We start from the raw sequence: 21,382 nt of genomic DNA, 5'->3' as shown, positions 1-21,382 counted from the left end.
GCCGAAGCATATCCAACTAAATAAAAGGTACCCAAGGCATATATCAGCCTAGCAAGGTGTTACATCCTGTATAACACATAGCTCACGCTGGACCGCCGCCACGACCTCTTACGCAACCATCCGACCCATAAAAAAACAATTTTCCGTTAAAGGAGTCGAATCAAATGACATCCTTAACCACATAACTCCCCATTTCTCATGGTCCAAAGTTATCTCAACAACCAATTATGAAATACCTAGAATAATTAGTTATTCGCTAATCTCAATTCAAAGCTTCACTGTATAGAGTAAGTTGTAGCAAAATATAAAAACATTTAACTATTCTGAACTTAGAATAGAAGAGAAATTGAAAGAATAAAATTTAGAGTCAATATCACTTGAATGATAAGTGAAGATATATAAATACTTGCATAATATGATTCGAAAAAGTCACTTGAACGATAAGTGAAGTTAGGGTACTTGCCTGGTATGTTCGATAACCTCTTTCTATAACTCTTCTTATAGCTACTGGCTACTATCTTCGTCTAACACTTGACCACACTCCTTGCTACTCGATTCTATAAACAAAAGGACTATATTAATTGATAAAACCAAACTCAATCGACGTAATTATACGTCTTGACATCTACCAGATCGTTTATAACTAAGCATGGCATTTTAAAACTATAAACATATAGCATGCATATCACATAGCACGTAATCATTTCATTCATATATCATGTAACCACATATTTCATGTAACATATAAGTCAGATCGTTAAAAGATATGTCTTAGTGCGTTCAGAATTAAAATCAGGTCAATATTAGCATTTACCTATCAAATAATGACTCAAACTAATACAGAAATCAAATGTCATTACAATACAAAAGAAATTAGGACTTAAAAGTATTTTTATTGGAAGCGTAATATTTTTCTGAGTCTATACGCGTTCGTTTCGTATTAAACGGACGAACGGTTTAACTATTATGAATAAAATAAGAAATAAATGAAAATAAATCAATTAATAATAATATTAATTGACTTTTAAATACCAAAATATAATTTTTAAAAGTCTAAAAATAATTTTTAGGAATTATTTGAATTAATTATAAATAATTTATATTTATTTAACTATTTATAAATAAAATTAATTGATTAAATGAATTAATCAATTAATTAAATCCATAAATAATTAACCAAAATAAATTATAAATAATTAAATCAAATTGAGTTTTTGAACATAAATAAAAGAAAATAATTTTAGAAATTTAAAATAATTAAGGAAATAATTTTTAGAATTTAAGATAATATATAAATGATTTTTTAAAGGTAAAATAAATGATTTTTAGAATTTTTGAAAATGAATTTTGAAGAAAATAAAAAGGAAAATCACACAAACAGTTTTAAGGTTAGGGGTTTAGGGAATAAGAGATCAAAACCGGTTCAATAAAAATAATCCACCGGGTCGTCAAGAACCCAAGCGGGTTGGGGAAGAACACCACCTGAGTTCTGGGTTTTCCAGAATCCGGCCGGTGACTCGCCAACGCCGGCCGAGTTCCGGCAGCCACCAAAACCACTCCAAACGATACGGTTTAAACCGTATCTTGCCTCCAAATCATTCCTCACACTTCCATGACTCCAAAAATCACGACAACAACATCACACGATGACGGAATCAACGATTCCGATCAAGTCGACGAACTCAAGTTCGTGTTTTCGGCGAACTTCGATTTGCCTTAAATCAACACCAAAACTTACGTTTTATAGCTCAAAATCATCAGGAAGCTCATACCAATTCATTACAACCCTCTAAACTAACCACCAATCAATCAAAAGTTCTGAAAACCGAAATAAAAATTCAAGAACAACCAAGAATTCGGGTTTATCAATCCCGGACAACAACGATGCAACCAAATACAAAAATCGATCCTAAATATCATTCTAAAGCTACTAGTAACATCAGAATCAACTGAAAATCATCACAACACAAAATTGATTTCAAGAACAAAAATATAAAAATTGATTTTTCGATTTACTGTACCTCAGATTCTAAAAAGGGTATCAATAGATAGAGTTTGGAATAAGGATCATTTTGGTGTGCAGAGCTTTGGATTTGGTTCCCGGAATCAATCAGAAACAGTGATTCAAGTTGATGCAGAGGATTTCACCCCCAAAGCTTATTCTTGGATTTTTATGATTTTCAGAAAATAAATGAAAATAAAATTAAAAGAAAACAGTAAATCCTGCTATTTATAATATCTGGAAAATAAATACCCAAAATCAAATAAGGGTACTTTTATTCCCGTAATTAAAATAGTTAATCCCCAAAATTATAATTTCGGGGAATAATTTTAAAATCGAAAAAATACAAAATTAATATCAACATTCCCCAAAAATTGCAAATAATTCGAAAATACAAAAATAAAGGATAATTGAAATACGAATAATTTTACAAAAATAAAAACATGAATTTTGTGGGGTTTGACGTCCCGGTGGGGTCCCGGTCCGTTGATCTTTTTTGAAAAACAGAAATGATCCCTAAATTACCAGAAAAACTCGGAAACACCTAAAATACATTCAATCGCACATAAATTGAAATAAAACGAGTATCTTAATAAAGAAGCTAATAAATACGCGTCCTGGTTGCGGATAGATGCATATAATTGCAGTTCAAACATATATTAGTCAATCGAAAAAAATTTCTGGCCCGCACGGAAACACGCATAACAGCTATAACATCTAATATCATGACAATAATCACTTTAAATTTATAAAACACATAATATTTATTTATTTAACATATAAAATATTCACGTAAATTTTTTCGGATATTACATCCTTCCCCCTTAATAGGATTCTGTCCTCAGAATCAGCCTAGGAAAACAAATGAGGATACTTGGATCGCATTTCGCTTTCCAACTCCCAGGTCGACTCTTCAACCTTGGGATTCCTCCACAAAACTCGCATTAAAGATACAGACTTATTCCTAAGCACTCTTTCTTTCCTATCTAATATCTGCACTGGTTGCTCTACAAAAGATAAATCTGGCTGAATCCTGATTGGCTCATATTCTATCACATGGTTTGAATTAGGAAAATAACGCTTCAACATCGACACATGAAACACATTGTGAATATGCTGCATGTGAGGTGGTAACGCTAACTCGTAAGCAACCTTTCCCAAACGCCTCAAAATCTCAAAAGGGCCAACATAACGCGGACTCACCTTTCCTTTCTTTCCAAATCTTGATAAACCTTTCCAAGGTGAAATCTTCAATAGCACTGCTTCACCAACTTCAAATTCCATATCCTTTCTGGCAGGATCAGTATATTTGCGTTGACGATCTTGAGCCGCTATTAATCTTTTCCGAATGAGTTCTATTTTCTCTTTTATCTGCTGGATCAATTCTGGACCCAAAATCTTTCTCTCACCGATCTCTTCCCAACATATTGGAGATCTGCATCTTCTCCCATACAAAGCTTCATAAGGAGGAATTCCAATACTGGCATGATAACTGTTGTTGTAGAAGAATTCAATTAATGGCAAATGTTCGTCCCAACTCCCTTCAAAACTAGTACACATACCCTTAGCATATCTTCTATGGTCTGAATTGTCCTTTCAGTTTGACCATCTGTCTGCGGATGATACACGGTACTCATATTCAGCTTCGTTCCGAGACAATCTTGAAAACTTCTCCAAAATCTTGAATTAAATCGAGGATCTCTGTCTGAAACTATGGATACTGGAACTCCATGTCATGTCACAATTTCCTTAAGATATAACTGGACCAATTTATCCATTGAAAATCTCTCATTGATAGAAAGAAAATGTGCTGACTTCGTCAATCTGTCGATAATAACCCAAATAGTATCATGATTTTCCCTGGTAATCCAACTACGAAATTTATCACTATATGTTCCCACTTCCATTCTGGAATGTCCAATGGCTGTATCAGTCCACTGGGCCTTTGATGTTCCGCTTTGACTCGCTGGCAAGTATAACACTTACTTACCCATTCTGCAATTTCCTTCTTCATGCTTGGCCACCAAAAAATTTCTCTTAAGTCTCTGTACATCTTCGTACTCCCGGGATGAATTGAATATTTGGAGTTGTGAGCGTCTCGAAGAATTTCATCTTTCAGCTCGGCTACGTTGGGTATCCATAAAAATCTTAATATCCCTTTATCATCATTTTGACTCCCTATCTCTTCTCCTGTCAAACTGTTTCGTTCATGGCTCATGACTTCTTCTTGACATCTTCTTATCTTCTCTAATAGTTCTGGTTGAAAAGACATTACACAAAACACATCTGTAGACATACTTGGGGTGCTGACCTCTATTTCAAGCTTCTTAAATTGCTTGATCAAGTCCTCGGATGAAGTGATCATATTTAAACTTTCTTTTCTGCTCAGCGTGTCGGCCACTACATTTGCTTTGCCTGGATGATAGTTGATAGTACAGTCGTAGTCTTTGATCAATTCGAGCCATCTTCTTTACCTCATGTTCAATTCCTTCTGGGTTAAGATATACTTCAAACTCTTGTGGTCCGTGTATATCTCACACTTTTCTCCATACAAATAATGCCTCCATATCTTCAATGCAAACACTATGGCTGCCAACTCAAGATCATGCGTTCGATACTTCTTTGCATGTGGTTTCAGTTGCCTTGAAGCGTAGGCTATTACTTTGTCGTGCTACATCAAAACACATCCTAATCCTTTGTAAGACGCGTCACTGTAGATAACAAAATTTCCTTGTTCATCTGGAAAGACTAGCACCGGAGAAGATACTAATCTATTCTTTAATTCTTGGAAACTCTCCTCACATTTCTCATCCCATTCGAACTTCTGGTTTTTCCTGGTAAGCTTTGTCAACGGTGTAGCTATCTTCGCAAAATCTTGCACGAACCTTCTGTAGTAACCTGCCAATCCCATGAAACTTCGTACTTTCGTTGGTGTCTTTGGTCTTTCTCAGTTGATTATAGCTTCAATCTTTGCCGAATCCACTTCCACTCCTTTATTGCTAATCACGTGTCCAAGAAATAGTACTTCTTTTAACCAAAATTCACACTTGGAAAACTTTGCGTACAATTTCTCCTGTCGCAGTATCTCAAGAACTATCCTTAAATGCTCTGCATGCTCTTCTTCTGTCTTGGAATAGATCAGAATGTCATCTATAAACACGATCACGAATTTATCCAAATATTTCTTGAATACTCGATTCATCAGATACATGAAAGCTGTTGGTGCGTTGGTTAATCCAAATGCCATCACTAGAAACTCATAATGCCCATATCTGGTTCTGAATGCGGTCTTTGGAATGTCTTCTGTCTTGATCTTTAGTTGATGATATCCGGATCTTAAATCTATTTTAGAAAACCATACAGCGCCTCTCAATTGGTCAAACAAATCATCGATCCTTGGCAACGGGTACTTATTCTTAATGGTCAGCTTATTCAATTCTCGATAGTCAATACACAGTCGCATACTACCGTCTTTCTTTTTGACAAACAGTACTGGTGCGCCCCACGGAGATACACTGGGTCTTATAACTCTTTTTTCCAAAAGATCTTGCAGCTGAGTTGCTAATTCTTTCATTTGACATGGTGCCATCCGGTACGGAGCTTTAGATATTGGTTCTGTTTCGGGTGCTAAATCAATTGCGAATTCAATTTCTCTGTCGGGAGGTAATCCTGGTAGATCATCTGGAAAGACATTTGGAAACTCATTAACAACTGGAATTGCTTCTAGTGCTGGAACTTCCTTGCTGGTGTCTACCACATGGGCCAAATACGCTTCGCAATTCTGACGCAATAACTTCTTCACTTGAGCTATCGTTAAGAACTTCTTCTCTTGCTTATTTCCTCGAAATATCACCTTTTTCTTACTATCCGATGTCTGAAGTCTCACTTTCCTATTCTTACAATCAATATGAGCGTTATTTTCTAACAACCAATCCATTCCTAAGATAACATCAAATTCTCCCAACTTAAAAGGTATTAAGTTGGTATAAAAATGATGTCTCGCTATCTCGATGTCACATCTCGGGCACACTCAGTCGACGGAAACTTGATTATTATTAGCTAGTTCTATCATTAACACTTGTTCTATCGACAAAACTTTGAGAAATAAATGACCTTGTAGCTCCAAAATCAAATAAAACTTTAGCATCTACGTAGTTGACTGGAAGCGTACCTGCAACCACGTCAGAACTCTGAACAACATCCTTCATAGTCATGTTAAATGTCCTGGCCCTTGGCTGGTCCTTTGCTGGTGGTCCTTCAATCCTTGCCACATTAGCTGCTAGTACCGTTGTCTGGCAGTCCCTGGCAATATGCCCCATCTTTCCATACTTAAAACACACTATCCCAGATTTCTGAGCTGTAGTCTGACTTCAACACTCATTAGCATAGTGTCCCTTCTGATTGCACTTGTAACACAACACATTAGCCTTACAAATCCCAAAGTGCCTTCTACCACAAAACTTACAATCTGACGCTGGTGGATGATTGGGCCTCTGCTGATTTGAATTCTGAAAACAGTTTCCATTTCCTGGTTGTGGTTTCTTAAATCCCACACTCTTATTATCCTGAAACTCTGACATTTTATTGAAATGGCCCTGAAAGTTACCTTGTTGCTGGCCTCCTCCTGAGGTATCTACTTTTCTTTTCTTCCCATCCTTTCCTTTCTGAGACATGTCACTCTTACTTTCAATCACCATCGCTTTCTGAACCATCGCCACATATGAAGTCAATTCAAACATGGCCACCCTATTCTGAATCCAAAATCTCAATCCCTGTTCAAACCTTTTTGCTTTTTTTTTCATCTGTGTCAACCTGGTCTGGCACGAACCTCGCTAACTCAGTAAACTTAGCTTCATACTCAGCGACAGTAAGATCACCCTGGGTAAGGTTCAAGAACTTGATCTTCATTTGATTCTTCATATACCTCGGGAAATACTTCTCCAGAAATAGCTCGGTAAACCTTTCCCAAGTTATAAACTCAACTCCTTCCAATGCTCGCATGGATTCCCACCAATAGTTCACCTCGCCCTTCAGAAAGTAGCTTGCAAACTTGGTTTTCTGTTCAATTCCTGCTCCGACCAATTTAAAAGCCTTTTCCATCCCCTTGAGCCATGCATTGGATTCCACGGGATCAACACTTCCCTTGAACTCAGGTGGCTTTACTGCTTGAAATTGCTTAAAAGTCACTGCAGGTGGTGCTGCTGCTTGCTGTTGCTATTGCTGTTGCTGCTGTTGTTGCTGCTGCGTAAGATGTAACATCTGTTGCTGCATCAGTCCCAACATCTGGACAATCGCTGGATCCGTCCGACTCTCGGCACGATCCTCTCCTGAATTACTTCTTCTCTTTGGTGCCATTATTCTGATAAGAAACAAGCAACATATATAATAATCAGTCAAGCATTGTGTCATATATGTAGCAATTCTTTAGCATATCAAAATTCTCAAGCATTATCTCTTCTCAAAATATCATAAACTTGCTACCATATTAACACAAGCGACATGATTATCACATAATCATGCTTATTATCTCGAGAATAATAATACAAAGAAAATTGACGAAAAATTATCTAAACCTTTTAAACCCTTGCTCAAAATCTCAAATAAACCAACAAACAGTGGATATGGTTGCAACACAACCTTCCAACCTCTTTCATCATTTCTTACCATTCTCAAAACCAACAGAATGGCAAAACAATAATACAAAGGCCTAAGGCTAAACACAGAACAGGAAACCTAAACAACTTAACTATAACCTAGCCCAATAACCTAAGTTTAATCCTATAAGAGCTAAACTACACGCACCTATCTTATTTGATCTTCCTATGACTCACATATGACAATCCTAAGCCTGTTTCAGTGACCATAACCTATAGCTCTGATACCAACCTGTGACGCCCTTTAAACCCGGGGTCTAGATTTGGGGGTCACTAGCCAATAAACCATATTAAAATAATCATAGCGGAATAATATAATAAATATGATCCCTTGCATGCAACTGGATCGATCACAGGTTATAGTATGGAACAAACACTAATACAAACCAACTGTTATTAAAAACCATAAGTCTAATTAGTTTTACAACTTATTCAAATTTTATTACAAACCTCTAGACTAGTTAAGCGACCCAAACTGTCTACCTGGAGAACACACCAAACTATCTACAAGCACACAACCTCTGGTCAGACCTGGAACTTAAGCTTGCCCTGGCCTAGTTGAAAGAATCAGAATATGAAACAAGTATGAGTGAAAGAAATGCTCAGCAAACAATAAATAGCTTATGATTTAGAACAACAACAACAATATATCTGATGAACAAAACCAAATCACAATACCTGAACCGTATCAAAACTGAGATATATATGATAATAAATAACATTTGCATATATATTTTGTTTTGGGATTGGAATCCTCGAACGACGGTGTGTTGCCGCCGGTGATCAGCTGCGGAGCAACACCGGTATGCCGAAGCATATCCAACTAAACAAAAGATACCCAAGGCACATATCGGCCTAGCAAGGTGTTACATCCTGTATAACACATAGCTCACGCTGGACCACCGCCACGGCCTCTTATGCAACCATCCAACCCATAAAAAAACAATTTTCCATTAAAGGAGTCGAATTAAATGACATCCTTAATCACATAACTCCCCATTTCTCATGGTCCAGAGTTATCTCAACAACCAATGATGAAATAACCAGAATAATTAGTTATTCGCTAATCTCAATTCAAAGCTTCACTGTATAGAGTAAGTTGTGGCAAAATATAAAAACATTTAACTATTCTGAACTTAGAATAGTAGAGAAATTGAAAGAATAAAATTCAGAGTCAATATCACTTGAATGATAAGTGAAGATATAAATACTTGCATAATATGATTCGAAATAAACGTCACTTGAACGATAAGTGAAGTTATGGTACTTGCCTGGTATGTTCGATAACCTCTTTCTATAACTCTGCTTATAGCTGCTGGCTACTATCTTCGTCTAACACTTGACCACACTCCTTGCTACTCGCTTCTATAAACAAAATGACTATCTTAATTGACAAAACCAAACTCAATCGACGTAATTATACGTCTTGACATCTATCCGATCGTTTATAACTAAGCATGGCATTTTAAAACTGTAAACAGATAGCATGCATCTCACATAGCACGTAATCATGTCATTCATATATCATGTAACCATATATTTCATGTAACATATAAGTCAGATCGTTAAAAAATATGTCTTAGTGTGTTCAGAATTAAAATCAGGTCAATATTTGCATTTACCTATCAAATACCGACTTAAACTGATACACAAATCAAATGTCATTACAATACAAAAGAAATTAGGACTTAAAAGTATTTTTTTTGGAAGCGTAATGTTTTTCTGAGTCTATACGCGTTCGTTTCGTATTAAACGGACGAACGATTTAATTATTATGAATAAAATAAGAAATAAATGAAAAAAAATCAATTAATAATAATATTAATTGACTTTTAAATACCAAAGTATAATTTTTAAAAGTCTAAAAATAATTTTTAGGAATTATTTGAATTAATTATAAATAATTTATATTTATTTAACTATTTATAAATAAAATTAATTGATTAAATGAATTAATCAATTAATTAAATCCATAAATAATTAACCAAAATAAATTATAAATAATTAAATCAAATTAAGTTTTTGAACATAAATAAAAGAAAATAATTTTAGAAATTTAAAATAATTAAGGAAATAATTTTTAGAATTTAAGATAATATATAAATGATTTTTTAAAGGTAAAATAAATGATTTTTAGAATTTTTGAAAATGAATTTTGAAGAAAATAAAAAGGAAAATCACACAAACAGTTTTAAGGTTGGGGGTTTAGGGAATAAGAGATCAAAACCGGGTCAAAAAAAAAATCCACCGGGTCGCCAAGAACCCAGGCGGGTTGGGGAAGAACACCGCCAGAGTTCTGGGTTTTCCAGAATCCGGCCGATGACTCGCCAACACCGGCCGAGTTCCGGCAGCCACCAAAACCACTCCAAACGATACGGTTTAAACCGTATCTTTCCTCCAAATCATTCCTCACACCTCCAGGACTCCAAAAATCACGACAACAACATCACCCGATGACGGAATCAACGATTCCGATCAAGACGACGAACTCAAGTTCGTGTTTTCCGGTGAACTTCGATTTGCCTTAAATCAACACCAAAACTTACGTTTTATAGCTCAAAATCATCAGGAAGCTCATACCAATTCATTACAACCCTCTAAACCAACCACCAATCAGTCAAAAGTTCTGAAAATCGAAATAAAAATTCAAGAACAACCAAGAACTCGGGTTTATCAATCTCGGACTACAACGATGCAACAAAATACATAAATCGATCCTAAATATCATTCTAAAGCTACTGGTAACATCAAAATCAATCAAAAATCATCACAACACAAAAACGATTTCAAGAACAAAAATATAAAAATCGATTTTTCGATTTACTGTACCTCAGATTCTAAAAAGGGTATCAATAGATAGAGCTTGGAATAAGGATCATTTTGGTGTGCAGAGCTTTGGATTTGGTTCCCGGAATCAATCAAAAACAGTGATTCAAGTTGATGCAGAGGATTTCACCCCCAAAGCTTATTCTTGGATTTTTGTTAATTTTCAGAAAATAAATGAAAATAAAATTAAAAGAAAACTGTAAAACCTGGTATTTATAATATCTGGAAAATAAATACCCAAAATCAAATAAGGGTACTTTTATTCCCGTAATTAAAATAATTAAGCCCCAAAATTATAATTTCAGGGAATAATTTTAAAATCGATAAAATACAAAATTAATATTAAAATTCCCCAAAAATTGTGAATAATTAGAAAATACAAAAATAAATGGTAATTGAAATACGAATGATTTTATAAAAATAAAAACACGGATTTTGTGGGTTTTGACGTCCCGGTGGGGTCCAGGTCCGTTGATTTATTTGAAAAACAGAAACGATCCCTAAATTACCAGAAAAATCCGGAAACACCTAAAATATATTCAATCGCGCATAAATTGAAATAAAACGAGTATCTTAATAAAGAAGTTAATAAATACGCGTCCCGATTGCGGATAGATGCATATAATTACAGTTCAAACATATATTAATCAATCGAAAAAAAATTCTAGCCCGCACGGAAACACACATAACAGCTATAACATCTAATATCATGACAATAATCACTTTAAATTTATAGAACACATAACTTTTATTTATTTAACATATAAAATATTGACGTAATTTTCCCGGATATTACAAAGTTCATGAGTCTTGAGCATACCATAAATTTCATCAAGAGTAGTTTCAGCAAGGTCGTAGTTGTCTCTTATGGTAGTAGACTTCAAATCCCAATTTTCAGGAAGAGCTAAAAGGAATTTTAGATTTGAATCTTCAAGATCATATTCCTTGTCCACCAGTGACAGATCATTCAAGAGTTTGGCAAATCTGTCATATATATTAGTTAGTGACTCATCAGATATTGAATCAAAGTGCTCATACTCCTGTGTGAGTATTGTCTTCCTGTTCTTTTTTATGGCTTCAGTTCCCTGGAATCTTGTCTTCAAAGCATCCCATATTTCCTTTACAGTTTTGCATCCAATTACCCTGTTTGACATGACATTGTCAATTGCACTATGAAGTAAATGCCTTACCCTTGCATCCTTGGCAATAAATGCGATGTCTTCAGGTGTGTAATCACCTTTCTCCTTTGGTATGGTCTTTACTGGTTGATCAACAACTGCAACAGAAAGCTTGGTAGGCTTATATGGTCCATCATTAATTCTATCAAGATATTCTGGATCTGTGGCTTCCAGTAACATAGCCATCTTTACTTTCCATATAGGATACTCAGATGCTCTCAGAATGGGAACCCTGATACTTTCATATCGACTATGGGTTTGATTGTTTTGAGTATCTTGAGTTTTGGTGGGCTTAGGTGGACTTTGTGTTTGGTCAGACATGATTGTAAACTGGATCTCACTTTTTGTATATCAACAGAGAGGCTTTGATACCATTGAAAGGCATATGTCATAGCCTATTTGTTTATTCGATGATTTAACTCAACTCAAATAAGAATGTAATAAGTAAATAGTGGATCTACCGTCAAAGAGATCTCGCAAAGTAACATATGTCAAAGGATTCAGAAACAAGGTTCATCTACAGACTTGAGGAATTACTTCACTGGAAGAAGTTCAAGAAATTGATCAAGCCTCAGTGATATAAATCAAGATTATGAATTTAATCAGTGACAGAGATCTCGTCAGGGTATCAGATAATTACAGGGATTTAATCTGTAGAAAATCAAGTATCAAAGTCAAGACATGAAGAAACGTCATGGAAGTTAGTCACTCATGAACCAGACAGTACATCGAGTGTCAACATTGAAGTGTTGGAATTGATTCATAATTGACAGTGATTTTCAGAAGATTTTCAGAAGAATGGTTGCTGTTAAAGAGTAGTATTAATTCTCTATTAATTAATTAAGTCATATAGTTTAATTAAGAAAATAAATTATATATGCAAAGATTAATTTATTTATTAATTGAATTAATTGATTAATTAATTCTGAATTAATAATAGGAATTTTCAGAATTGATTTTGAATTAATATTCAATATTAATTCAGCAAGACAATCATTTGAACTGATATGACAATCATTTGTGAATAATAGGAAGCATGATAGGTCTAAGACTGCTAGTCCTTCTAAGGCTAGAAATGAGACATTTGTGCTTAAGCCTAAATAGAAATTTGTTAAGGCTGTTTACAAGGTCAAATGTCTAGTCATTGAGAAAGTTGAGAACATTAAAGTTAAGAATGTTGTTTTACCTGACAAAGGTCAATTCTACAAGTATGCCAGACCCAACCAAGTTTGGGTTCCGAAGAAGGTCTAATCCATTTGTAGTGCAGGGCAGTAGACAGGTGGAACCGGTAGTGTGGATTCTTGACAGTGGATCGTAAAGACATATGACCGGAGATAGAGCCCTGCTATCAAATGTGGTTGAGAAAGCTGGCCCACTGGTTACCTTTGGAGATAACAGCATAGGTTTAACTGAGGGATATGGCTGGTTGCAAGCTGGTAATGTTATCATTGAACTCAAACTTCTTTCAACATTAGTGATTTCTTATTTCATTTAAAATCTTTTGAAATCACTATTGTACATCATTTCCCTCAAAAGATTAAATGTATAATTTTCATTCATTATAGATCTTAAGTACATTTTATCTCTATAGTGCCATATGTTCTGTGATACAGGTTCAGTCTCCAATGGCTTTCTTTCATTGACAGTCATGAGGTTGAAAACCCACAACTTCTATCCCAGACTGTAAATACAAACAAAGAAACAGAACCAACCAACACTCTCTTACCACTAAAATGAAGTATGAATGAGCGTGAGGGAGATAGTGCCTTAGTGCACCACATAAGGATGGTTCTGAAGTCAACCCAGCAGTTCTGTCTCCAACAAAGATGAGTAGTATTTAAACCGAGACAACTGCTAGCCCCCATACATCTTCTCAAAAAGATGTAATGGCTGAAAAAGGCACAAAAACAGTTACTAGATTCATTCTCTCAACAGGGTGCGTCTATTAAAATTTGCCTATCGGCCAAGGTATCCGATGTAGTGTCACCACCTCAAACATATACAATTCTTGATGTACAAGGAAAGGTTACATACACAAAGGATGAGTTGATGGAAACAAGAGTTTCAACCATTTTAAGGTCAGATTCGATTGTTCAAGGTTCTTTAATGGACCAATTGCCTTTACAGGTGTTAGGAGAGGATACTGATCCAAATGCCATATGTCAGTGGTCAGTGTCTACCTCCCCAGGCTTAAATCCCCTGGATGCATCTGCGGATAGTGGATCTGACATAGGTGCAGATCGACAACTTGTTGACAATGATTCAGATATTACCTGATGAGTCACAAGGAAATGTCTTCACAGACATTAGAAGGGAACTTTGATCTTTATGCTAAATTCGTTGGATCATTGTCTAACTTCCCAGAATTCAAATCTGGAACCCTAAAAGGGACACTAGAAACTTGTAGATTATGACTCAGATTCATCTGACGAGTTTAACAAGGATGGGGATTTGCGAACTCCCATTGCACCACCTGTGACCTCCTTAAGGATGGCTAAGGTGATTTTCCTTGCAGGTACAGCTGAATGTTGGAGCTATGAGAGGAGTGATACACTTGTGAGAATGAGTGTAAACATGAGTGGAGAGAAGAGTGAAACACATGTGAGGTACACTAAACAGAATCACACACTCACAGTGAGGAAGAAAGATAAACTACTTGTTATTTCTTTTCCAACCAACTGAAATATGAGAACTCCTTCAGACAACGGCATACATTCCTTCTCTAAGGGGGAGATAAAAGCTTAAGTAATAGTTTGAAGGATTCTTCAACTAAGGGGGAGAAATAGCAGGGAGGAACACAAAGATCCTACATATGTACACTACACTACACCATTGTTATTTGTAACTGCGGATCCTATTGTACGGGAGAGGTGGTAAACACAAGGTGATTTACTAGTATGGAAAGAAGCTGGTTTCCAAAAGGGGAGTACCATTGGTTTTTATCTGTGGATCCTATTGTACGGGAGATGTGGTAAACGAAGGTGATCTCTTTTAAGCAGTTGATTCTCATAGGGGGAGAAGCAAGAGAGATATGCGCTTCACAACAGGAAATGTGGTTGTAAAAAAGAAGTTGAAACTACTTGAAGATATGTTCAGTCTAAAGGAACATCTAATTGGAATCTGGAAAATGTTAAATGTTATCCAGAACTTTTCTGCTATTTACTTTGTATTTCTGATTACATCTTTTTCTTATTTGTTAGTTGAGTTATCCTCTAGGTATTTGTTATTATTGTCTAACAAACAAATAGGGGGAGATTGAAAGGCATATGTCATAGCCTATTTGTTTATTCGAGGATTTAACTCAACTCAAATAAGAATGTAATAAGTAAATAGTGGATCTACCGTCAAAGAGATCTCTCAAAGTAACATCTGTCAAAGGATTCAGAAACAAGGTTCATCTACAGACTTGAGGAATTACTTCACTGGAAGCAGTTCAAGAAATTGATGAAGCCTCAGTGATATAAATCAAGATTATGGATTTAATCAGTCACAGAGATCTCGTCAGGGCATCAGATAATTACAGGGATTTAATCTGTAGAAAATCAAGTATCAAAGTCAAGATATGAAGAAACGTCATGGAAGTTAGTCACTCATGAACCAGACAGTACATCGAGTGTCAACATTGAAGTGGTGGAATTGATTCATAATTGACAGTGATTTTCAGAAGATTTTCAGAAGAATGGTTGATGTTAAAGAGTAGTATTAATTCTCTATTAATTAATTAAGTCATATAGTTTAATTAAGAAAATAAATTATATCTACAAAGATTATTTTATTTATTAATTGAATTAATTGATTAATTAATTCTGAATTAATATTAGGAATTTTCAGAATTGATTTTTAATTAATATTCAATATTAATTCAGCAAGAAAATCAATTGAACTGGTATGACAATCAGATTGTCATACCGAAAGTCATACCAGCTCAAATAGATTGTTATACCGAAAGTTCTACTATGTGTGCAAGTAAAGGCTTAAAGAATTGGCTCAAAGATGCAAGGAATAAAGAGCTGAAAATATAATTTCTGGCAGAAGGTCGGCGCGCCCGCGCTATAATAGTGCGCGCCCGCGCCATGAAGCAGGGAGCTGGCGCGCCAGCGGTGTTGAAGCGCGCGGCCGCGCCGTGTTGGGATATTAAAATCCTGATTCTATTCTAATTCAATTTGCTGGAATCCTGGGATGCATGGTCTGCTATATAACCTTGTATTAGGTCATTTTTAATAACAAGAAGTCAGAGACAGACCTGAGCGCAAGGAGAAGAAGGCAAGAGACCTCTTGGCACAATTCAACAAAGGCGAAGACGACCTAGTTTATTCTTGTGAATCTTTGTTTAAGTTGTAATTCAGATGTTTGTTTCTTGTTTTGCTGAACCTATACTCTTGTTTGTACTTGGTTTTATTTATTCGTATAAAGACTACATTTGCTATATCATGTTTTCATCGGAACCCACGTTGATGATGAGTCTGATCATGGGCTAATCGTTATCATGGGGTTCTAGCGGATTTATTTATGGATTTCTTTTGTTAAATTATTCGTATGCCTTAGTATGTGGTGAATGTTTAATATTCTAGTATTGGTTGTGCTTATTCATCTTATGAGCATCGTGAACTTATAAGATAGCGTGTTAATTCTTAATGAAGCGAAAGTGAATTTAAGGGTTAGAACTTGCCATGCTAGCATAGGTTCATGTCATTGTTATGCATGATTCGTAGGTAATATTAACCATCTTACTTGTCCTATGTAATCAGGATAGATAACTTGTGCTTAAATCGTTATATTGTCAAATTCTATAGACATATAGGGTCTCAAGATGATTGGTGTCTATTCAGCTTCTATCTCTTTTTTGGATGTCATCACCATTGCATGCTAAGGTTAAGAATAATAAGGCTATTGAATGAAGTATTTAATGAAGTTAGAATCTCATGTTTGTCATATATATCAATTCAGTCAATCGTATTCTCGTAGTTATAATTGCTAGAATAATTTTTAGTTATAAACAACCTCAATTTGTTATCGTCTTAGCATTGGATAATAACCATACATTGTTGCTTAGGTGCTTAAATTAAATAGTTAACCAATACAGTCTCTGTGGGAATGAACTAGAAAAGATTCTATACTACTTGCGAACACGTATACTTGCATGTAATATTAGCGTGTGTTAAGCGACTAACAAGTTTTTGGCGCCGCTGTCGGGGACTGCAGTGTTAATTTATTTGTTTATGTGCTTTCCATCAGTGGTCGTTAAAGTTCATTGACTCGGACGTTGTTACTTATTTTGTAATATCCGGGAAAATTATGTGAATATTATATGTTAAATAAATAAATATTATGTGTTTTATAAATTTAGAGTAATTATTGCCATGATATTAGATGTTATAGTTGTTATATGTGTTTCGTGCGGGCCAGAAAATTTTTGATTGATTAAAATATGTTTAAATTGAATTATATGAACTTATATGCAATCGGGACGTGTATGTATCGGCGTCTTTATTAAGATACTTGTTTTATTTGATTTTATGTGCGTTTAAATGTATTTTACGTGTTTTCGGGATTTTCTGGTAATTTAGGGATCGTTTCTGTTTTTCAAAAATCATCGGACCGGGACCACACCGGGACGTCAAACCCCACAAAATCCGTGTTTTTATTTTTATAAAATTATTCGTATTTCAAATACCCTTTATTTTTGTATTTTTGAATTATTCGCAATTTTCGGGAATTTTGACATTAATTTTGTATTTAATCGTTTAAAAAAATATTCCCCGTAATTATTATTTTGGGGCCTTATCATTATAATTAAAGGATAAAAACACCCTTAAATAATTTTGGGGATATAAGTTGTTGTAAGTATAAATAGCTGATTTCTGTTTTATTTATTTATGTTATTTCTATAAAAATTCAGAAATATATATATATATATATATATATATATATATATATATATATAAAGAAAACCAAGAATTGTTCTTAGGGGTGTTCATAACTTGGGGAATCATTCCTCTGATTGATAGTGATTCTGACTTCCATTTTCAAAGTTCGAGTAACCGAATTAAAGCTCTCTTCACGCTCTATCTTTGAGATAAACATCGTTAGCAAAGGTGAATTATACTGTTATTTCATTTTTTTTCATAATTTTGTTATTTAAATTCGTTTTGGATGCTAGGGTAATCGTTTGAGGTCTTTGTTGATGGATAATCATTCCTGAGATTTCAAGGAACGGGTTAGCATTTTGTTTCGTTGATTCTGAATCCGATTTAAGTAAGTTGGAGTTTTAAGTTTTCAGATTTTTCAATTCGATTTTCTGGACTATAGTGATGTTCTTGATGTGGTTTGATGATTAGGTTAGTTTTTAATTGTTTTGGGCTTTAATTCGAGAGTTAAACCAATGCTTTTGGTGCTGTTTTTGGGATTAAACCCGAGTTCGCCGGATTCTGGAACTCGTGGCCGGTTTTCATGGCCGTTCTAGCCGGAATAGACGAACTCCGGTTCGTTTTTTAGGGTTGTTCTGCTGTCGAGTTGCTGGGTTGGTGTAGTACTGATTTAAGGGGGAGAAACGAAGGAAACGAGGACCAATTAGGGGGGGGTTTTGATCGCCGGAATCGGTTGAACCATCGCCGAAATCTGGGGATTTCCCAGAAACCGGTGGGAGGTTCGCCCGGTTGATTTTTTTTAACCCGATTTCGACCCGGTCTCTTGACCCGGGTTCGATCTGATTTTTCCCAAATGCAAACCCAAAAATTTGTTTCTGATTAATTTCTTTTACTTTTATTTCAAAATTCATTTTTTTATTTTAAAAATTATTTAATTTGTTTTCAAAAATCATTTAATAATTATTTTAAATACCAAAATTATTTTCTAAATTATTTTAAATTTCTAAAATTATTTCCTCTAATTATTTTCAAAAATACAATTTGATTAAATTATTTATAGTTTATTTTAGTTAATTATTTATGAATTTAATTAATTGATTAAAAATCAATTAATCAATTAGTTTTATTTATAAATAGTTAAATAAATATAAATTATTTATAATTAATTCAAATAATTTCTAAAAATTATTTTGAGGTTTTAAAAATTATATTTTGATATTTAAAAATCAATTAATATTATTATTAATTGATTTAAATCTATTTATTTCTTATTTTATTCATAATAATTAAACTGTTCGTCCGTTTAATACGAAACGAATGCGTACAGACTCAGAAAAATATTGCGCTTCCAATAAAAATACTTTTAAGTCCTAATTTCTTTTATATTGTAATGTCATTTGATTTGTGTATCAGTTTGAGTCGGTATTTGATCGATAAATGCTAATATTGACCTAATTTTCATTCTGAACGCACTGAGACGTATCTTTTAATGATCTGACTTATATGTTACATGAAATATTAGATTACGTGTTATATGAATGCCGTGATTTTATGTTACGTGATATGCATGCTATCTGTTACAGTTTTAAAATGCCATGCTAGTTATAAACGATCGGGAAGATGTTAAGACGTATAGTTACGTCGATTGAGTTTGGTTCTGTCAATTAAGATAGTTCTTTTGTACATAGAATTAAGTCGCAAAGAGTGTGGTCAAGTGCTAGACGGAGTTGATAGCCAGCAGTTATAAGCCAGGTTTTTATAGAAAAGTTATTGAGCATACCAGGCAAGTATTCTCCCCTATTCTAAATTCAGAATAGCTTATCGTTTTACATATTCAAATATAAGAACTGTTTATAAATACTCTAATAGCATATTGAATATCAATACTCCTATATTTATTGACATTCTCGTATTCTAGCAATCATTCTGCTAGAACCAATCTTTTGATTCGATAGATAGTGATTAACTATACTATCCAGATATACTTTATACAGTGAAACTTTGAATTGAGATTAGTGAATAACTAATTGTTCTAGTTATTTCGCCATCATTTGTTGAGATAACTCCGGACCATGTGACATGGGGAGTTGAATAGATAAGGATGTCATTGATCCGACTCCTTTAATCAAAATTATTTTGTGAGGCCGAGGCACCGGTCCAGCGTGAGTTATTATACGAAAGTGTAATATCTTGCTAGGTGAATATATGCCTTCTTCATGGATATCCAATGGGTACGGTATGGCTGCGGGATATCGATACCTATATTTACGGTATGACTGCGGGATACCGGTGTTGTTTCGTGACTGATCATCAGGAACAGCATAGTGCATAATTATGTTTGATTAAATTGTCGCTCAAACTTTAAAGTTATATCAGCTTGGACTCTTACTCAGATATTGTTATTGTTGCTCACTTACGAACTTTATACTACTTGCTGAGCATCTTTTCGCTCATACTTGTTTATTAATCTAATCCTTCAGCTAAACCGGAACAGGCTTGAGTTCCAGGTTTGATTAGAGGTCAAGCGCTTGTAAATAGTTTGGTGTGTTTTCCAGGTAGATAGTTTGGGACGCTTGAATAGTATAAAGGTTTGTAATAAAATTTGAATAAGTTGTAAAACTAATTAGACTTATGGTTTGTAATAACATTTGGTTTGTATTAATGCCTATTTCATACTATAACCTGTGATCGATCCAGTGCAGGTAAAGGGGTCATATTTATTATATTATTCCACTGTGATTATTTTATTATAGTTTAGTGGAAAGTGACCCCAAATCTAGATCCCGGGTTTGGAGGGCGTCACATATTTGTTCCTTTTCTGGTTTCAGGTACTCTAGAGAGGGTGTATGCATACCCGTTCGCGTACTCATAATAGAACTCTGGATAAAGCCGAGGAAGAACTTGTGGTAGTTTGTAGAGAAGTTTTTGAGGAAGAAGAAGAGAAAGTTGAAGAACCAGCAATAGTTGAGATGGGTGATCAACTAAAAAATCCGAAGGCTTTGATGGACTATTCTCAGCCTAAGATTAATGACATTCAATCAAGCATCATCAGACCAGACATCAAGGCTAACACGTTTGAGATCAAGTCAAGCATAATTTAGATGATACCTAACTCAGTTCAGTTTGGGGGTAATCTTACTGAAGACCCAAACATGCACATCAGGAATTTCATTGAGATTTGTGACAATTTTTAAATTCAACGATGTATCTAAAGATGACATTAAGCTGCGATTGTTCCTATTCTCTTTGAGGGACAAAGCGAAGTGTTGGTTACATTCTCTACTAGCAGGGTCTATCACCACTTGGGAGGATCTTGCGCAAAATTTTCTCACTAAATTCTTCCCAATGGTGAAGACTGCTGTAATCAAGAATGCTCTTACTCAGTTTGCTCAGCAAACTGAAGAATCTCTGTGTGAGGCTTGGGATCGATATAAGGAGATTCTAAGGAAATGCCCACACCACGACATGCCTAATTGGATGATCATAAACTATTTCTACAATGGATTGGGTGCTACTTCTAGACTCATGCTTGATGTAGCATCAGGAGGAGCCTTGTGGGCTAAGAGCTATGAACTCATTGAACTGATAGCTGCTAAAGAATATCAGAATCCTTCCCAGAGACTTACTCAGGGAAAAGTAGCAGGAATTCTGGAGTTGGATGCAGCAACTGCTATCGCTGCCCAACTTAAAGCTTTGACGATGAAGGTCGACACTTTGGCTAATTATGGAGTTAATCAAATCACTAGTGTTTGTGAGCTATGTGTTGGTGCTCATGAGACTGATCAGTGTGCAATTTCTAATGAATCAGCTCAATATGTGAGCAACTTCCAGCGATCGCAGCAACCTGTGCCAGCC

At 34.9% G+C, this 21,382-nt stretch overlaps 1 non-coding gene across 1 annotated transcript; it reads right to left on the bottom strand.

Moving 5' to 3' along the window:
* Positions 1-20,887: 20,887 nt before the first annotated feature.
* LOC141670107 (small nucleolar RNA R71) lies at positions 20,888-20,994 on the bottom strand. The gene has a single exon (XR_012554353.1). It is a non-coding gene; the product is annotated as a small nucleolar RNA R71 (small nucleolar RNA).
* Positions 20,995-21,382: the final 388 nt, after the last annotated feature.

The sequence above is a fragment of the Apium graveolens genome, chromosome 6 (assembly GCF_009905375.1).
Source record: "Apium graveolens cultivar Ventura chromosome 6, ASM990537v1, whole genome shotgun sequence".
In the NCBI taxonomy this organism is placed as follows: domain Eukaryota; kingdom Viridiplantae; phylum Streptophyta; class Magnoliopsida; order Apiales; family Apiaceae; genus Apium; species Apium graveolens.
Note: the sequence above shows the minus strand (reverse complement) of the source record. Positions and strands in the feature narration are given on the sequence as shown.